The sequence below is a fragment of the Nannobrachium achirus genome (assembly GCF_963921795.1).
Source record: "Nannobrachium achirus genome assembly, chromosome: 5".
NCBI lineage: Eukaryota > Metazoa > Chordata > Actinopteri > Myctophiformes > Myctophidae > Nannobrachium > Nannobrachium achirus.
In genome coordinates this window covers 33,628,138-33,643,209 of record NC_137814.1, presented here as the reverse complement: position 1 = coordinate 33,643,209, position 15,072 = coordinate 33,628,138, and the positions used below count along the sequence as shown (strand labels likewise).

Below are 15,072 nucleotides of genomic sequence, written 5' to 3'. Positions count from 1 at the left end.
GCACAGGATTCTTTTCCTTGTTTTATGATTCCATATTGCCTATTGCCTATTAGTAGTGTAATACATTTAATACATAGATCAATCCGCTGTGGCAATGTACTGTACTATCCAACAAGTTTCAACATTACTCCTATAGATATCCTGTGAGAAAAAACAGAACCATAAGGCTAAGTGGAGGGACATTATCGCAGAGCTCCACTCCATGTGCACTCTTCATTTAATCACTGAATGCTAAACAGCAGATATCATCTCAACCGTGTCAATTAATGTCACCTGACGACCACACTGTTCCTGTCACTCAGCCATTTCCGTCTACCCTTGTGTGCTTACTATAAGTTTGAACCACTGAACTGACCTCCCCAAGCTGTCTCCCAACCAAGTCATGACAGTTGATCTGTAAGTGGCCACAACAGCTGAGATTTAGCCCAAAAATATATTTGTTCTTTGTGCTGCCTGCCTGTATGTTTGGCTATTACAGAGTTGGACAGTACCACACACTAGTAGGCTTTTTTTTTTTTAAACAGCTTTACACTTTACTGGAGTACCTGGGTTATCTGTTATGTCAATCCACCTAAAAACACTATTATTTTATACTATCTTAGACCTAAAACCCCACCACCCACACAGAATCGCATTATTCCTATTTTAATCTTTAATAGACTTAAGAGATTATATTTGTGTTCACTCTAGCACGTCGGAAGAGAACAAAATGTGTTATTGGCCTACAGTAGGGATCTATTCAAATACGATTTTAAATCAGTTATAATTATCCTTAATTATATTGGCAACAGTCAGTCTGATACCACTGTTGTGTTCTTAAATTCCATGCCACTGCACTATTTTACATGATCTGGGTCCAATATTAATGACAATGTGACACTTATGCTATGTAAGTGTAAAAATGTGGCTTCTATTGTTAGACAAATCTAACTTATTTTATTTGTGACCCCCCTTTTAAGCTCAAAGGACTAATATGGCCACTGCAGGGTTAAGGAACACTTTATCTGATGGGTTAAATCATTTTCAGTGAGACAATTCTCTCCACAGACTGTCTTGTGCCTTGAAAGGTTTAAAACCATCCCAATATATATAGTTATGGGCACTCTAACTACAAAGTATTTTAAATAGGGTCAAAATTTACTGAACACAACATATCATGATTTCAGAAACTCTACCAAATTCTACCTGCTCTTTAAACAATGTTACTGAGTTATAAGTAAATGTCCTATTTCCATATCGGTATGTATGACCCTGGCTTAGGATCATATTCATCCTCTGTTACGCCAAGTAGACATTTAGATAGTATAGTTCATCTTTATCATATGGAAGCCATTAATCACCTAATCAATCCTTTCTTCCCAGAGCCATGGGTACTCACCAACTTACTATGACCCCACCACTGCTCCCCCGTCACGTTAGCGCCCCACTGAGAGAGGAATTACTACAACCACCACACAGGAAAAAACATAATGATTAGCCATCCAAAGTGTTCACGATGTATCCTTCATGTTCCTTAGGAATGTTCGGTCTCACCAAAGGTTCTGTGTGCCCTCACAGAACCAAAGCCATGCACCTGGCTTTAGTAGGCCTTGGAATTCTTGCAGTCCCAAAATGTCATTTAACATTCTCAGTGTCATGTTGTCCCCAGTCCAACATTGTTCTCCAGATGCGGAACTAGTCCATCTTGATGACCAGACTGTCAATGTGATCGCATTTGCCCTCTCCCAGTATAGCTCAAGTGACAGGTGAACCCCTGATGGACACGCAGTAAGCAGAGTAAAGGATTTCCCAAAGTCTATGTTTGAAAAACCTGGCTTCTCCCAATATGATAAAACAACACAACCAGACATTATCCTTATACTAATGCTACAATCATCTGCTATCTAATTATAATGCCCTGCAATCTCAAAAGTATTTTACATTTACACAGAATCCTTCTTAAGGCAATTCTGTCAATACTATGTCATGAACCGACAGTGTATTCCTGAACAGCTGCTGTGAGAGAAATTGTCACACTTACTTCTAGAGGCCCTGTACATTTTACAGTAATTGTACTGTCCGGAAACAGTTCTCTAGATCTGACCACATGTCCTCCATTAATAACAAATAATATAATATTATAATATTATGTCTATTTTTCACATGGGAAAACCCCAGTACATTGGATAATTTCACTACCCCTCTTACAATATTAAGTACATACATTCACCACTATTTAGTGCCCGTTTTTCAGCTCCCTTTCTTTAGGTACATTTTACATGCCACATCTAAGAATTTAAAATGGTTACACTTAAAAGCTAGTCATCCAACCAATCGGTTGTTTATCCTTTCTCAAAGAAAGTGCCATGTTGGCTGCTAAGACTTTAAAAATAAACTAGTAGCAGTGCTCCCCCGAGCACTGGTCTCCACACAAGTTGAAGTATGCAAAAATATACTGACAGGGTGGCAACCGTTTTTTTTTTTTACTGTCTATATTAGGAAAAATTAGATTCTACTGAAACGTTTAACTTCTTGTATGTGACCTACTTGTGTAACCAGATTACACCATCACTTTGCTTGAGTTTCACTGAATTAGAGAAACATTTTTTCAATAAAGTTTTCAGCCAACCATATATATTTTGCACTACTGTTTATTTCCTACCCTTACCCTTAGTCCTTGCTTGACCTATGAAGAGAATAGCCTGACAACAAGCTGACTACAGCCTATTTTAAATCAATGTTCATTAGTTCATATGGTCACTTTTATTTTGACGACTGCTAAACTGCAAAGCTAAAGATATATTTTGGACAATCTCTTCTTCAGTCCACTGGCTGAAATAAGTTACATTCTCCTTTTAAATGAGCGTACAAAGGCCAAATAGGCCCAAATATCGAAACAGCCATTCCACCCAGACTGACACACATTTGGGATGGACCACAGAAATGTTATTCTCACAGCAGGGGTTGTCTTCCACAGGCCCCCACCATTCCTAAAGCACGGCACCTGTTCCCCATGTCCAGCTATTCTACACTGTCCTATCCAAGTCAGCAAATAGCATAATGTCAATCACAGCCCAAGCTGTCTATTAATGAACTACTAAACCATTTAGACTGACGTCCACTACCATGTCTATGATGTGGTTCTCACCCACAAATTACCTCACTTAATACCTGTCACAAAGCAATGCCAACCGATTTTACCGTAGTGTTAATAATTAAGAATAGACTGCTACCCAACCTTAATTTAACCCTGGTAAAATAATCTAAGTCAAGCTTTAGAGGTCAACCCAGAATGATCTGGTCAACACATACATGTAAATTCATCCATTTAACCTTCAAACATCACTGTTTACCAAACAATGAGATACTCTGTCACAACTATAGCCTAGTTTCCAATCACTGCAGCTAACATTCACAGTACAGTATACAGTCTCAATAGTCAAACTGACTTCTATGTCCTACTTAAATATTAAGACAAAATTAAGCCTTCATTAACCATTATAAATTATAATCAATATTCTCCAACATGCCTTGAAAACCGCTGATCTACCGTTCTGCTAGAACAGACTCACAAGTTTACAATGGTCTACTCTCATGGGTTTTCCCTGACCCCAACGTGTCCCTGGGTTTTAGATTTAAATCAAATAATGTCTATTTAATTGTGCCGAGGTTTCCTTTGCTGTATGATTATGCAAGCGTTGACGCACGAGAACAATCGTCTCCTCAATGTAGGCCTATCCGCTTCTTCGTATGGCCGGTGCGGTACGCTACTAAAATAGCCAGCAAAGGAACCCTTGCCTGCTGTGACCCTGTATCTCATTTAAAAATAGCAGACCTACAAGCCCACAGCGCAGCGCATTTCACCGCGCTGTCAGCTTGTAGCTCTGACGGGTCCGTGAAGTGAAGTGAGCAGAAAGAACGTTTCCGGTCTGAGAGACGGCAGAAATATGCCAGGCTCCAGCCTTCAAACTAAAGGTGCAGTAGGCCTACATAATGTATATTATAGCCGGCTTTAGGGATACTCTTATTCTGAAGAGACCAGCGCCGGAAGCCTTATTTCGGCTAACGCTATTTCTGCTCATTTCACATAGGCGCTCTGTCACCCCCCCACCGCGCGTAACTGTTGTACGGCGAGAATAGAACGTAACAGAAGCAGACAGCTGCCGTATCAGACAGACTCACAAGAGTTTGACAGGTCATAGACCTCAATTACTTAGGTATTGTTGTAGCTTTACCACTTTAGACAAATAATAATGTGTAATTTGTAGTTTTATAGGCTTAAATTATAGCCTAAAATCTTTCTTTTCCCAGCTGACCATGGTAGTCGTGGATTCTTTATTACCAATCAACGGAACAGTTTCTTCATTTCAGATATATTGATCGCTCGACCACGACTGACCAGTTTATACAAGGTAACGGACTCTCCCGTCCGCCTGGTATTTTTTCCAATAGCATCAGTTATTTGATATAGGCCGAAAATGCATTTCCTTACATTCACGGCCTCACATTCACACCCCCAGCAGCTCGAGACTTATGCTTTTCACAAAAAAGGTAAGGTCAAAACCTATATTTTTAGTCTACCCAATGTCTTAATGACATAAGACCTTCTCCCAGGCCATTTTAACCCAGCGAGAGAAAAGAAAAGATGATCCCGATTCCTATTTTGGTTCTGGTTTCAACTACCCACTTCTAGTTGATTATCATAAATGCATAAATTAAATTCATACCTACCCCCCCTTTGTAAGCAACTTTCACAGGAGACGGATGCCCATAAAGGCACCCCAAAACATGGCCTACCAGAAAGATGCTCACAACACATCGAATTTAAAACATTAGTTGTACTGTATCAACTGTACTACATGGAATAGTTATTTAACAACCAAGTCTGGCTTTCACAGTTAAATATATACGACCATTTCATAATTACATATTTCACGTCTGGTTACGTTCATTTATGATCGCCTGATTACGTTCATAATTACTCGCCCACATGCGGCGTTTTAGAGAATATTTCGTCATGCAATATCCTATACCGAGATGATTATTGCCGAAAGGCGATTCCCCAATCGATAATCAACCCTAACCCTGGTTTCCTACAGGTACTGTACTTTAACAGAAACAACCCACGATCACGTGGAGCTACGTATTAGCTTTCACCCCGGATTACACGGGTACTGTACGTTTAAACAGTATACTTCCGAGATACGGTAGATACCTTCTATACATGCAAGGCATCTCTCTATTAAATTTTGTTCATGCAAGTACGACAGCCGCATAAAAATGTTGTGGCCTGTCCCGGGTACATGCAATTATAATGACCACGTCTGGCCTCCCAAATCATATTGTATTCACGATACTCTCACCCCGTTAAGTTCGACCGGCGATCCCTGTCCGTCAGCCGCTCTGAATCAACAGCCAGTGTGTCCTGTACAGAAAAAGAGAAAAGCTGACAGACAGATTATGCCGGTCCCACCAGAGTCGCCACTGTAATAGAATTCTTTAAGCATCATACTTATATAAATAATAACATAATAAATTGAAACGAATTCTTAGAGGGTGGAGTATAATGAATACAACATTTATTGAACAATCTTATCAAGAGCTCTGAGCGACACGCATCCCCATCTGTCGCTTCCATTTCTCAGGCATGGTCCCATTATATACACGGACAGTGTGACAAGAATAGTTGAGAGGGTGTATCCTAAACAATGTCTAAAGATACAATTCTGAAGAGTCTTCCATGTATGGACTGATGACGTCGGAGCGCGCGTGGAGCCACGGTCCCGACAGCTGTTGCTGAGTCAGTCTTACTGTATTCTTAGGTAAAGTGACAGACACGTGACTGCACATATAAAACAAATAGATTACATTTCATAGAATCTATTACAGGACGTGCTGGCCATTGGGAAAAGAGGGACAACTCCCGAACGGCCGGTTCATTCCCGGCCGGTCCAGGCCGGCCATTAGGAAAAAATTAAACTGTTTGCACAAAAATAAAAATTAAACTGTTTGCACAAAAGTAGTGAAAACAGCAGATCTACGGGTGCGTGGTGCGAGGCGTTGTGTGCTTGTAGATCGGCTGTTTTCACTAGTTTAAATAATTTTTAAAATGATAAATACAAAACCAACGGTTTTGGACATACAAGGTTTCCACCTGACAACGACGAAATATAGACTAACTCATGTAATTGGTCCACTGGCTTGTCACTTGTCATGATCTGAAATGGCAAATCTTTGAGTAGCAGCAGCAGTGCTATAGAGAGAGATCTCTCTCTATAGCGCGCAATGAGGGCCTCTAAAACTCTTTTTCCCGGGCTGAATCAGGGGCCCAGCATGTCCCTGGTTTTAATTGTGTAGACCGGAGGTATTGTGCAAGTAGAGTTTTGTTGTTGTTGTTGTTTTCCTCTTTACATTAAGTCATCGTATCAGAACGCTGTAGAGAAACCTATGAGAGTTTAACTATTGAAAGGTTCTCATGTGGGAATTTATATAGGCCTTCCAGCCCCCTCTGATCAGTGGCTTTCTCTCTGCTAATGGGGGACTATAAAGTTAAGGGGCACAGGTGCACTCCATTTGGGGTCACAGCTTTCAGACACATCGCTTGAGGTCACAGACATACAAACCCCCCCATAAACACATTCACATGCACCCACTGAGAGGTGTTTGACACACATGCCAACATAAAAATACACCACCGTACGCAATACACGCGCATATGTGTTTCACCTGTGTTTCTTGTATATGCTTTTTTATATATACCGGTATTGTGTGTGTATGCTGTATATACTATATACTATATACAGTGTGTGTGTGTGTGTGTGTGTGTGTGTGTGTGTGTGTGTGTGTGTGTGTGTGTGTGTGTGTGTGTGTGTGTGTGTGTGTGTGTGTGTGTGTGTGTGTGTGTGTGTGTGTGTGTGTGTGTGTGTACCATACTGTATATTTAAGCCGATAGTTATTGCTATACAGTATCTATGTATATACATATATCAAAATTATAATAACTATATATATATATATATACTGTATATATATACAGTATATATATATGGTAAGATGGCATGAATCCTAATTGCTGACTATTTCAAATACTCCCTTTCCTTTCAATAGCCCGTTGGCTTGCCTCATGTGCGATCAGCTTTCAATCCATCAATCAACACCTGCATCCCCCCTGATATCCCAACACACTGCAGTGAGACAGCTATATGTTGCTGTTGCATTTAGATATACACGGGGAGTGCATGGCAAGCCATGCATGCAGGCTTGCCATTCTGCTGATAGATGCAGTTCTGCCCTCCCTAGGGAAATGCGCCTGCCTCCCTCTGGTCACAAGTGTGCCTCCGTCCCCCCACCATGCCACGGGGGGACACGGGAGAGGGGAGCCTGCTCCTGCAGCTGTGCCCTTATTCGCGGCACCTGACCACGGGCCCAGATGTGCACACGGGCAGTGGCAACAATTTGAGCAATGTAAGTCCCTGGTGGGACCCCAGGCACCTGCAAATGGAACCTCACTATCCAGCATGATGGCGTAATTACAGGTCTAATAAGTCCACATCGGAGGGTCTCATCTAATCTATCAAAACAAGCCTAACTGCGAGGTGGGACAATAGGAAGATGGTAGCGCACCCTGGGCTTTTGCTCACATCATACAAACAAAATAAGTACCACTTGACCCAGAAGTGGCTTCGAGATCAATGACCCAATTATACATCAGGTAAACAGCAGCAATGTTATCATTTATTTTAATGTTATGGTGCAATTTATGCTTTTTTTTTTTATTCGATAGTAGCGTGTAGAGTGACAGGAAACCATGATCAGAGAGAAGACATGCGAGACATGACGGGAGTCTGATTTGAACTCAGGGCCTCATTAATCACAAGGAGGTGCATGTGATTCATGCAACATGCCTCCTGGCAGCATCATTTATGCAGGATTTAAACTATAGGAATGTATTTATTTCCTATAGGGTTTACAGAGCATGCAGAATGTTGACCAGTTACAGATGTAGATATTTCATTATTATAATTTCAGCAAATTGTTCTTCTAGGTTCCATTTACTCACACGTAGTACAAAGTAACTACGAACACCCTATATTTTAGTCACTGTGATACCCTTGTGCACCAGAAACAATTAGTAGGGCACTGGACAACTGGTAGTTTCACATATTGTGTAATAGAAGCTAGGACAATAATATTATCTGCAAAATAAATGTGACACAAAGATTCTTGCAAATTATTACGAAACAAATGAAACATTTCTAAATGTACAGTAGCAGTTTCCGATAGCTAGATGAGATCCATTGATTATTGGGCTATATTTATTCATTTACACTCTCAGATGAGTGGTTTTCTTAGCACAAAATATACCTTGAGATGGAGATTGCTGTAATGCAAACAATAGTGTCAAAGTCTATGTGAACCAAGGCCAATTGCCAGAGGAGAACTCATCCTATACTGTGTTATAGCCTAATGTCCTGTACTGCAAAGAATGCTATAAAGGTGAATGGTGACATCTAGTGGTATATAAACATTCATACATGCCCAGTGTGTACACCAGATATATCTACAGTAGTTATATATTGATATGTATTGTGAGAATATTACAAATTAATTAAATTCATACAGTATATGGAGTTGTTTAGCGAAGAACAAGAGAAACTAGATGCTCACAGGAGGTAGTAGCAAAGTTAAAAACGTGTGGTGGGTGCTTCTTCTAGGATCAGTGGGATGAAACTTGAAAAATAGAGGAGAGATCCGAGCCCGAGCACTCAGAAATTAAGTTAAAAGAGGACGAGAACGGGTATATATATATATATATATATATATATATATATATATATATATATACTGGTATATATATATATATATGGGGTTGTTTGTTGTCATTTAGTTGCCAAAGTCTGAATACAAAGACTGATATCTCAATTTAGTATGAATTATAAATGTACCTCCCACCAAATTTAAAGGCTTACGTTGTCAGCACTACAAAGATAACAGTAAACATTTAGTTGTATTTTGAATTTCAAATTGTGATGGGGCCCTTCTTGTAATGTAGCCTATGCATTTGTTGGCACTCCACTGCATTACCTCAAATAGCAGAATCAAACAGCAGAGGGTGATAGTGATCTATTAAACTGCTGCCACATACCTTTTATAAACATAAATCCAGATATTTGTTGTTTTCTTTGAAAGGCAGATGCAGCAACGTGATACGCTGCAACCGCAATTCATCATCAGCTTTTACGGTTATGATAAAGACATCAGCTGTAAGCACAATAAATAGGGAGGGTGCTACAGTTTGTATAGTCCTAAAATCCGTTTTGGATTCTCTCGCCACATTTCTGATGCTTTTTTTTCAAAGGTTTTTCAAAAATATGGTCTGTGGTTACCATTTCTAATAATATCTCAAACATGAATTTGGGAGTTTACTTTTGTAAACTTCTATTAAGTGGCATGTGGCAAGGAAAATCATTAAAAGTGTTATATTTGTGGAGTTTATCTTGTTGTGAATGCCAAAAGTGTTTGTTTACTACAAAGCATCTTTTCGTAATCTATAATTGCGACCGTCAAGTCGCAGTTACTATCAAAACCTCCACCGGCTGTCAGTCAGTCTGTCAGTCTGTCAGTCTGTCAGTCTGTCCGTCACGTCACACTTTTCCCCTACTCAAATCTCTGCCACCGTTGCCCCTGTCCATGCCAAACTTTGCACACACACTCCATGGCTGCCAAACCACAACCTCCATCCCTCATTTCTCATATGCTCCTCTTCTAGCGCCACGATGAGGACGATTCTTGCAAAACACATTTTTGGACACTGCTCCTACACATTTTGCCCTAAAATCACGCAAAGCGGTACACAGTATGTCTAGAGTCATGTCATCAACATGGATCTGTCCCTTTTAGCGCCACCATGAGGTTGACGACCTGACGGTCAATTGATCTCCCAATTAGGGAGTCTTACTGGTAATACAATGCAGAAATTCCACTGAAAACCTGCAGTAGGAGAGCAAACTTCCAGGCACACCTACAATAAAATGTAAAAAATAAAATATCAAAACATCCAAGTGTTCGATTGAGAACTACTACTACCGATGGTCATTATGACATACTGTGGTGCACAATCCAACTTGTGCTGATTGAACTGCTCGTGGTCTCTCTCCAAGGTTACCAGTCCGTCGCTGGCCAGTTTGAAGGTCAGCCGAGGGCTGAGCGGTACGTCGCCTGGGGCACAGAATCTGGCCAAAGGCCCTGCGGAAGCTACTGTGGCAGAGCGGGTAGAGGAAGGGGTTAATGGCTGAGTTGAGCCACAGGAGCCAGAAGGTGACCTCATACCAGTGGTGTTGGACGCACTGCCCCCTGCAGGTGGCACGGATGATCATCAGCAGGGTGTAGGGCGCCCAGCAGATGGCAAACACACACACACTATGACAGCCAGGGACTTGGCCACCTTTGTATCCCTGGACAGAAGGCTGGGCTGGGTAACCCTGGGGGATGAGGGGTCCAGTTTGCCCACAGAGGGAGAAGAGGACTGGGAATGGACAGAGCCTGTGAGTGCCAGTCCCGCGCCGAGGGACAGCGTGCCCACAGGCATGTGCTCACATACGGTAGACATCAAAGGGGGCTTGAGCCCCTGCCCTTTTATCCATCTGTAAAAAAGTGCCATCTCCAGACCATGAATGCAGTTACTATGGGGAAAGAAATGCAAATGCCCCAGCATTCAAGAGAATTGCCTAGTCCAAACTCTCCTGAACTTGAATGCAGCATCTTATGTTGAAAGAATTGCCCTCTCTGTGTAGAAATCAAGCATTAAAAATAGCCGACAACCCCTTTGTGAGCTTGGAGGTCTGCTATTTTCGATATTTTCACCAAAAGGCCCTTTTAGACATGTCAGCCTCTGCCTCTCTAACATTCTCTGCACGTCCCTGCGTGCCCACCCCCCAGTAAGAGAGAACAGGACGGCATCCCCCTGGGCACCGGCTGGCTCGCTGGGCTGGAGGTTGGAAGGGCCTTCCTTGCAGCGGAGCGGCCTCCTCCTGCGGATGCTGAAGGAGATGCTGGGGTTGAAAAAAGCCACAGGGATGAGCGGGCAGAAGAACTCCAGCATGGAGGCGCTGAGCAGGAAATACCAAGTGTAATAGAACTCGGCAAAGCATTGGTTCTTTGGCACTCGGCTTCTGCCCACTGCATGCCAGCTCCCAGAATATGATGGCTGGTCCATAAAGGACAAATGCTAGCACCTAGACAGCAACCATCTTGGTGACCTCCCGGGTCACCGTCATGCCCTGTCTGGCTCTACAAAAAATGTATGCTGTTTCTTCCACTATTATTAACGTAAATGTTGTGTTCTGAAAACATAAGGAATGGGAGTAGTCTATGATTAATGCAATGCGCAGATAATTAATGAAAATCTGCCAGGTTCATCTGTCTACAGCAAAAAATAAGAACATAAAAATGTGTATGTCATTGTAGAGTTTGGAGAGTTAGATAACTACTAAGTTAGTAATGTACCGCCATACCAAATGTGAAGTCAATGATGTACTACCCACAAGCTCTCCGTTTACATAATCTGTCCATAACATTGGCCAGCAGGCATTGTTTCGTTTGTAACTATGTCTGTTGTACAGTATATATATATATATATATATATATATATATATATATATATATATATATATATAAGGTATATGTATATGGTATAACCGTCTGTTCGGATCCACAACAGAAATGCAGTCCATATGATATAATAATGTATTGACTGAGCAAAGTGTTCTGTCTTCATGTATGTCTACCAGAAGAGCAGATTGTATTGTGTGTCCAATCCATATAACCTGTTGCTCTGGCAAAAACTTTTGTCTACAGTACTGGACCCCACATTTGAGTTGACACCATCATCATCATCGGCGTTCACTCGTAGTCGAGTATGACTGTCCTCCTTCTTGGTCCTTGTGGGTCTTAAGGTGGGCATAGAGGCTGATTCTGGACCCGATTATTCTGGAGCAGTGTGGACAGGTGAATGTAGTAGTGTTAGTGGGTTTGGGTTGGGCCTGCTTGGTGGTTGTTCTCTCTGATTGCTTTAGATGAGAGGAGGCTGCCAAGATATGGGAAATGGTCCACATTTTCCAGTTGGATGTTGTCTATGAGGATGTTTGGGGGTATGACAGGTGTACTGCTGTTTGGTGTGGATTTGAGTATTTTTTATATTAATGGCCAGACCAAGCTGTCTGTAAGGTTTTGCAAAGGCTGCATGATAGAATGGCCTGGATGTCCTCTTCTGAGAGGGCTACAAGAGCATTGTCGTCCGCATACTGCAGCTCCATGATGGATATGGTGGTGGTTTGACGTTTAGCCCTGAATCGGTTGATGTTGAGGAGTTGACTGTCGGTTCTGTACATAATTTCAACTCCCTGAGGCAGATGTTTGCTGGCCAGATGGAGGATAGCAGCAATATAGATGGAAAATAGTGTTGGAGCGATGACACATCCCTGTTTGACACCTGTGTCAACCTTGAAGGGTTCTGTTTCGTCTCCACTGTTACCAAGTACTGTGGCTGACATATTGTCATGCAACAGTCTCAGTACCCGGATGTATTTTTTGGGCAGCCAATCTTTGCCAGAACCAGACAAAGGGCCTGACGGTTTACTGAGTCAAAAGCTTTGGTGAGGTCTATGAAGGCCATGTATAATGGTTGATTTTGTTCCCGGCATTTTTCTTGCAATTGACGAGCAGTGAAAATCATGTTTGTGGTTCCTCTGCCTGGGCGAAAACCACTCTGAGACTCAGGAAGAATGCTCTCTGACAGGGGGGTGAGTCTATTGGCCAAGACCCGAAACAATTAAAGCATCCCTAAGCTGTGCAGGGATTTCCTCTTCTTCCCATATTTTTAGAAGCAGGGCATGGATGTGTTTAAGAAGATCAGGACCGCCTCTCCTCAGGACCTCCGCTGGGATGCCGTCGGGTCCAGCAGCCCTGTTGTTTCTCATCTTTCTGATGGCATCCTCTATCTCATCCAGGCTGGGTGGATCTCCCATGCTTTCATCTGTGGGATGTTGAGGGAGTTGTCATGGTCAAGGGCCTCCATCTCAGGAATGGTGTCCCTGTTTAAGAGGTCCTTATAGTGCTCTTTCCACCTGTTTGCAATTAGCCAGTAGCTATGCCCCTCCTAAAAAGCTTTTGTCCAATGCTAGCTTAGAATAACTTCCTGCTTGCCAAGGTTTGCAAAGCTAGCATTGGACAAAAGCTTTTAGGGGCATAGCTACTGGCTAATTGCCTCCTTGTCTTTCAGCAGCACAGTACACACACACACACACGCACGCACGCGCGCAGCCGCGCACGTGCGCACACGCACACGCACACGCACACACACACACACACACACACACACACACACACACACACACACACACACACACACACACACACACACACGGCTGGCAGTGGCAGTGGCAGCTGCAGCTGCAGGGGCTAAAAGTCTGAAACTACTAAATATCTGTCAAAATACTTTTGTATTTGTACAACACTGGAAGGAGTTGTAAAAATAAAGGTTAGCAGCCCATAGCCCAGTCGTGCTGTATGTTTTTAAAGCACTGTTGTACTAAATGGCAAGACTGAAATTGAATCATGGGCGGATTATGATCATGTCAATAGAGTTAATATTGTAGTTGTGCAAGCGCATACATCTTGACAATTACAATTGATAAAGCAGATCTGAGCTATCAGAGCCACTCCAGTACCAGGCCAAGCCTGTCCTGAAGTTGAAACATGACCTTTCTGCCTTCATCATGTGGGAGGGCTATAATTAGGGGTGGCACTGGGCCTGAACGGGTCATGAATGATTAACCTGTGCAGATGGGCTCATTTGGGACAGTGTGGTGCTACTGGCCCCACTGATGACCTGGGCGATTCAACCCTCAAAAACAAAGTAACAGACCACCACCAGTAGTGACCAACGGTATTGAGTACACAGCACCTACACATCCAGAGTTAAATTAACACTCAGGCTTTTACTGTGAACAAGGGAAAAGACACTTAGCCTTTAAACCTTTGGAATCTACTACTTCAGGGGTCTTCAACGGGGTGTCCGGGACCCCTAGGGGGTCCTCAGAGGTACTCCAAATCTTTGTGTGATAGAAACCTTTTTCGCCTTTTTTTATATTAACCACTTGAACGGTGGTGTTCTGAGATTCTTTAGCCAAAAATAGCAGATCTACAAGCTCACAACGCCTCTCGCTGCGAGGCGCTTTGAGCTTGTAGATCGGCTATTTTCGGCAAATAGTAGAGGGGAAAAAGAGCAGACTAAGTACAGAGTGAAAGGTCAAGTTTATTAAGTATTGACAGTTCAAGTGGTTAAATATCTGAAAACACAACTGACATGTATCCAAAATACACTGATGATTGTGCTGTCAAACAATAAAACTATATGGAATCTCTGAAAAGGTTGTGGGGGTCCCTGCTTCATCTCTCTCTCAACTAAGGGGTCCTTGGCCTGAAAACGTTGAAGACCCCTGCACTACTTGAATGAATCCCAGTGATGTTGCCATCCACCAACATTATTGTACTTTGATCATGATGGGAGTTTAATTTTCTTCTGGATGTATGGCATATCATAATTCTTATTTCTGATTGAGTGCCATCCGATTCTGTATGATTCCAGATGAGAAAGATTGTAAACTCACCGCTTGGGTGACAGCGAGGAAACGGTCGTACAGTAGCTGATGAGGACAATGTTGAAGACTAGAGGCTGAAGTAGTCCATGACCATCCACAGCTTACAGAGTCCTCTGCCCAGTGTCCACCTGCCTGTAAGTCTATAAGGGATGTACAGCAGGATGCAGAACGCCCCAGGGAAACCAGGTGTTGGCAAGCATTATTTAAGTATTAAGTACATTTACACTTGAGTGAAGGATATTATGAAAATAGTACCCTTCTCAGATATCTCTATCTGCAATTAAACACTCACATAATTAATGTTCTAACCTTATATCTATATATGATAGATATCTTACTTAGATGGGGCAACTAGACTAATTTTGTTACCTATGCAGTTGGTACAGTACATAATCATCAATCATAACGTAGGCTATGTTGTAAAATATAACAT

The 15,072-nt window shown here is 42.2% G+C and overlaps 1 pseudogene across 1 annotated transcript in view; it reads right to left on the bottom strand.

Annotated features, from left to right (window-relative positions):
- Nucleotides 1-14,829, bottom strand: part of LOC308285018 (histamine H3 receptor-like) — a 38,636-nt pseudogene extending 23,807 nt beyond the window's left edge. The window contains exons 1-3 of the transcript in view: nt 14,645-14,829; nt 10,895-11,284; nt 10,145-10,531 (exon numbers count right to left, since the gene is read on the bottom strand). The product of the transcript in view is annotated as a histamine H3 receptor-like (transcript). The remainder of the gene's footprint in view (nt 1-10,144; nt 10,532-10,894; nt 11,285-14,644) is intronic.
- Between the last annotated feature and the right edge of the window lie 243 nt (nt 14,830-15,072).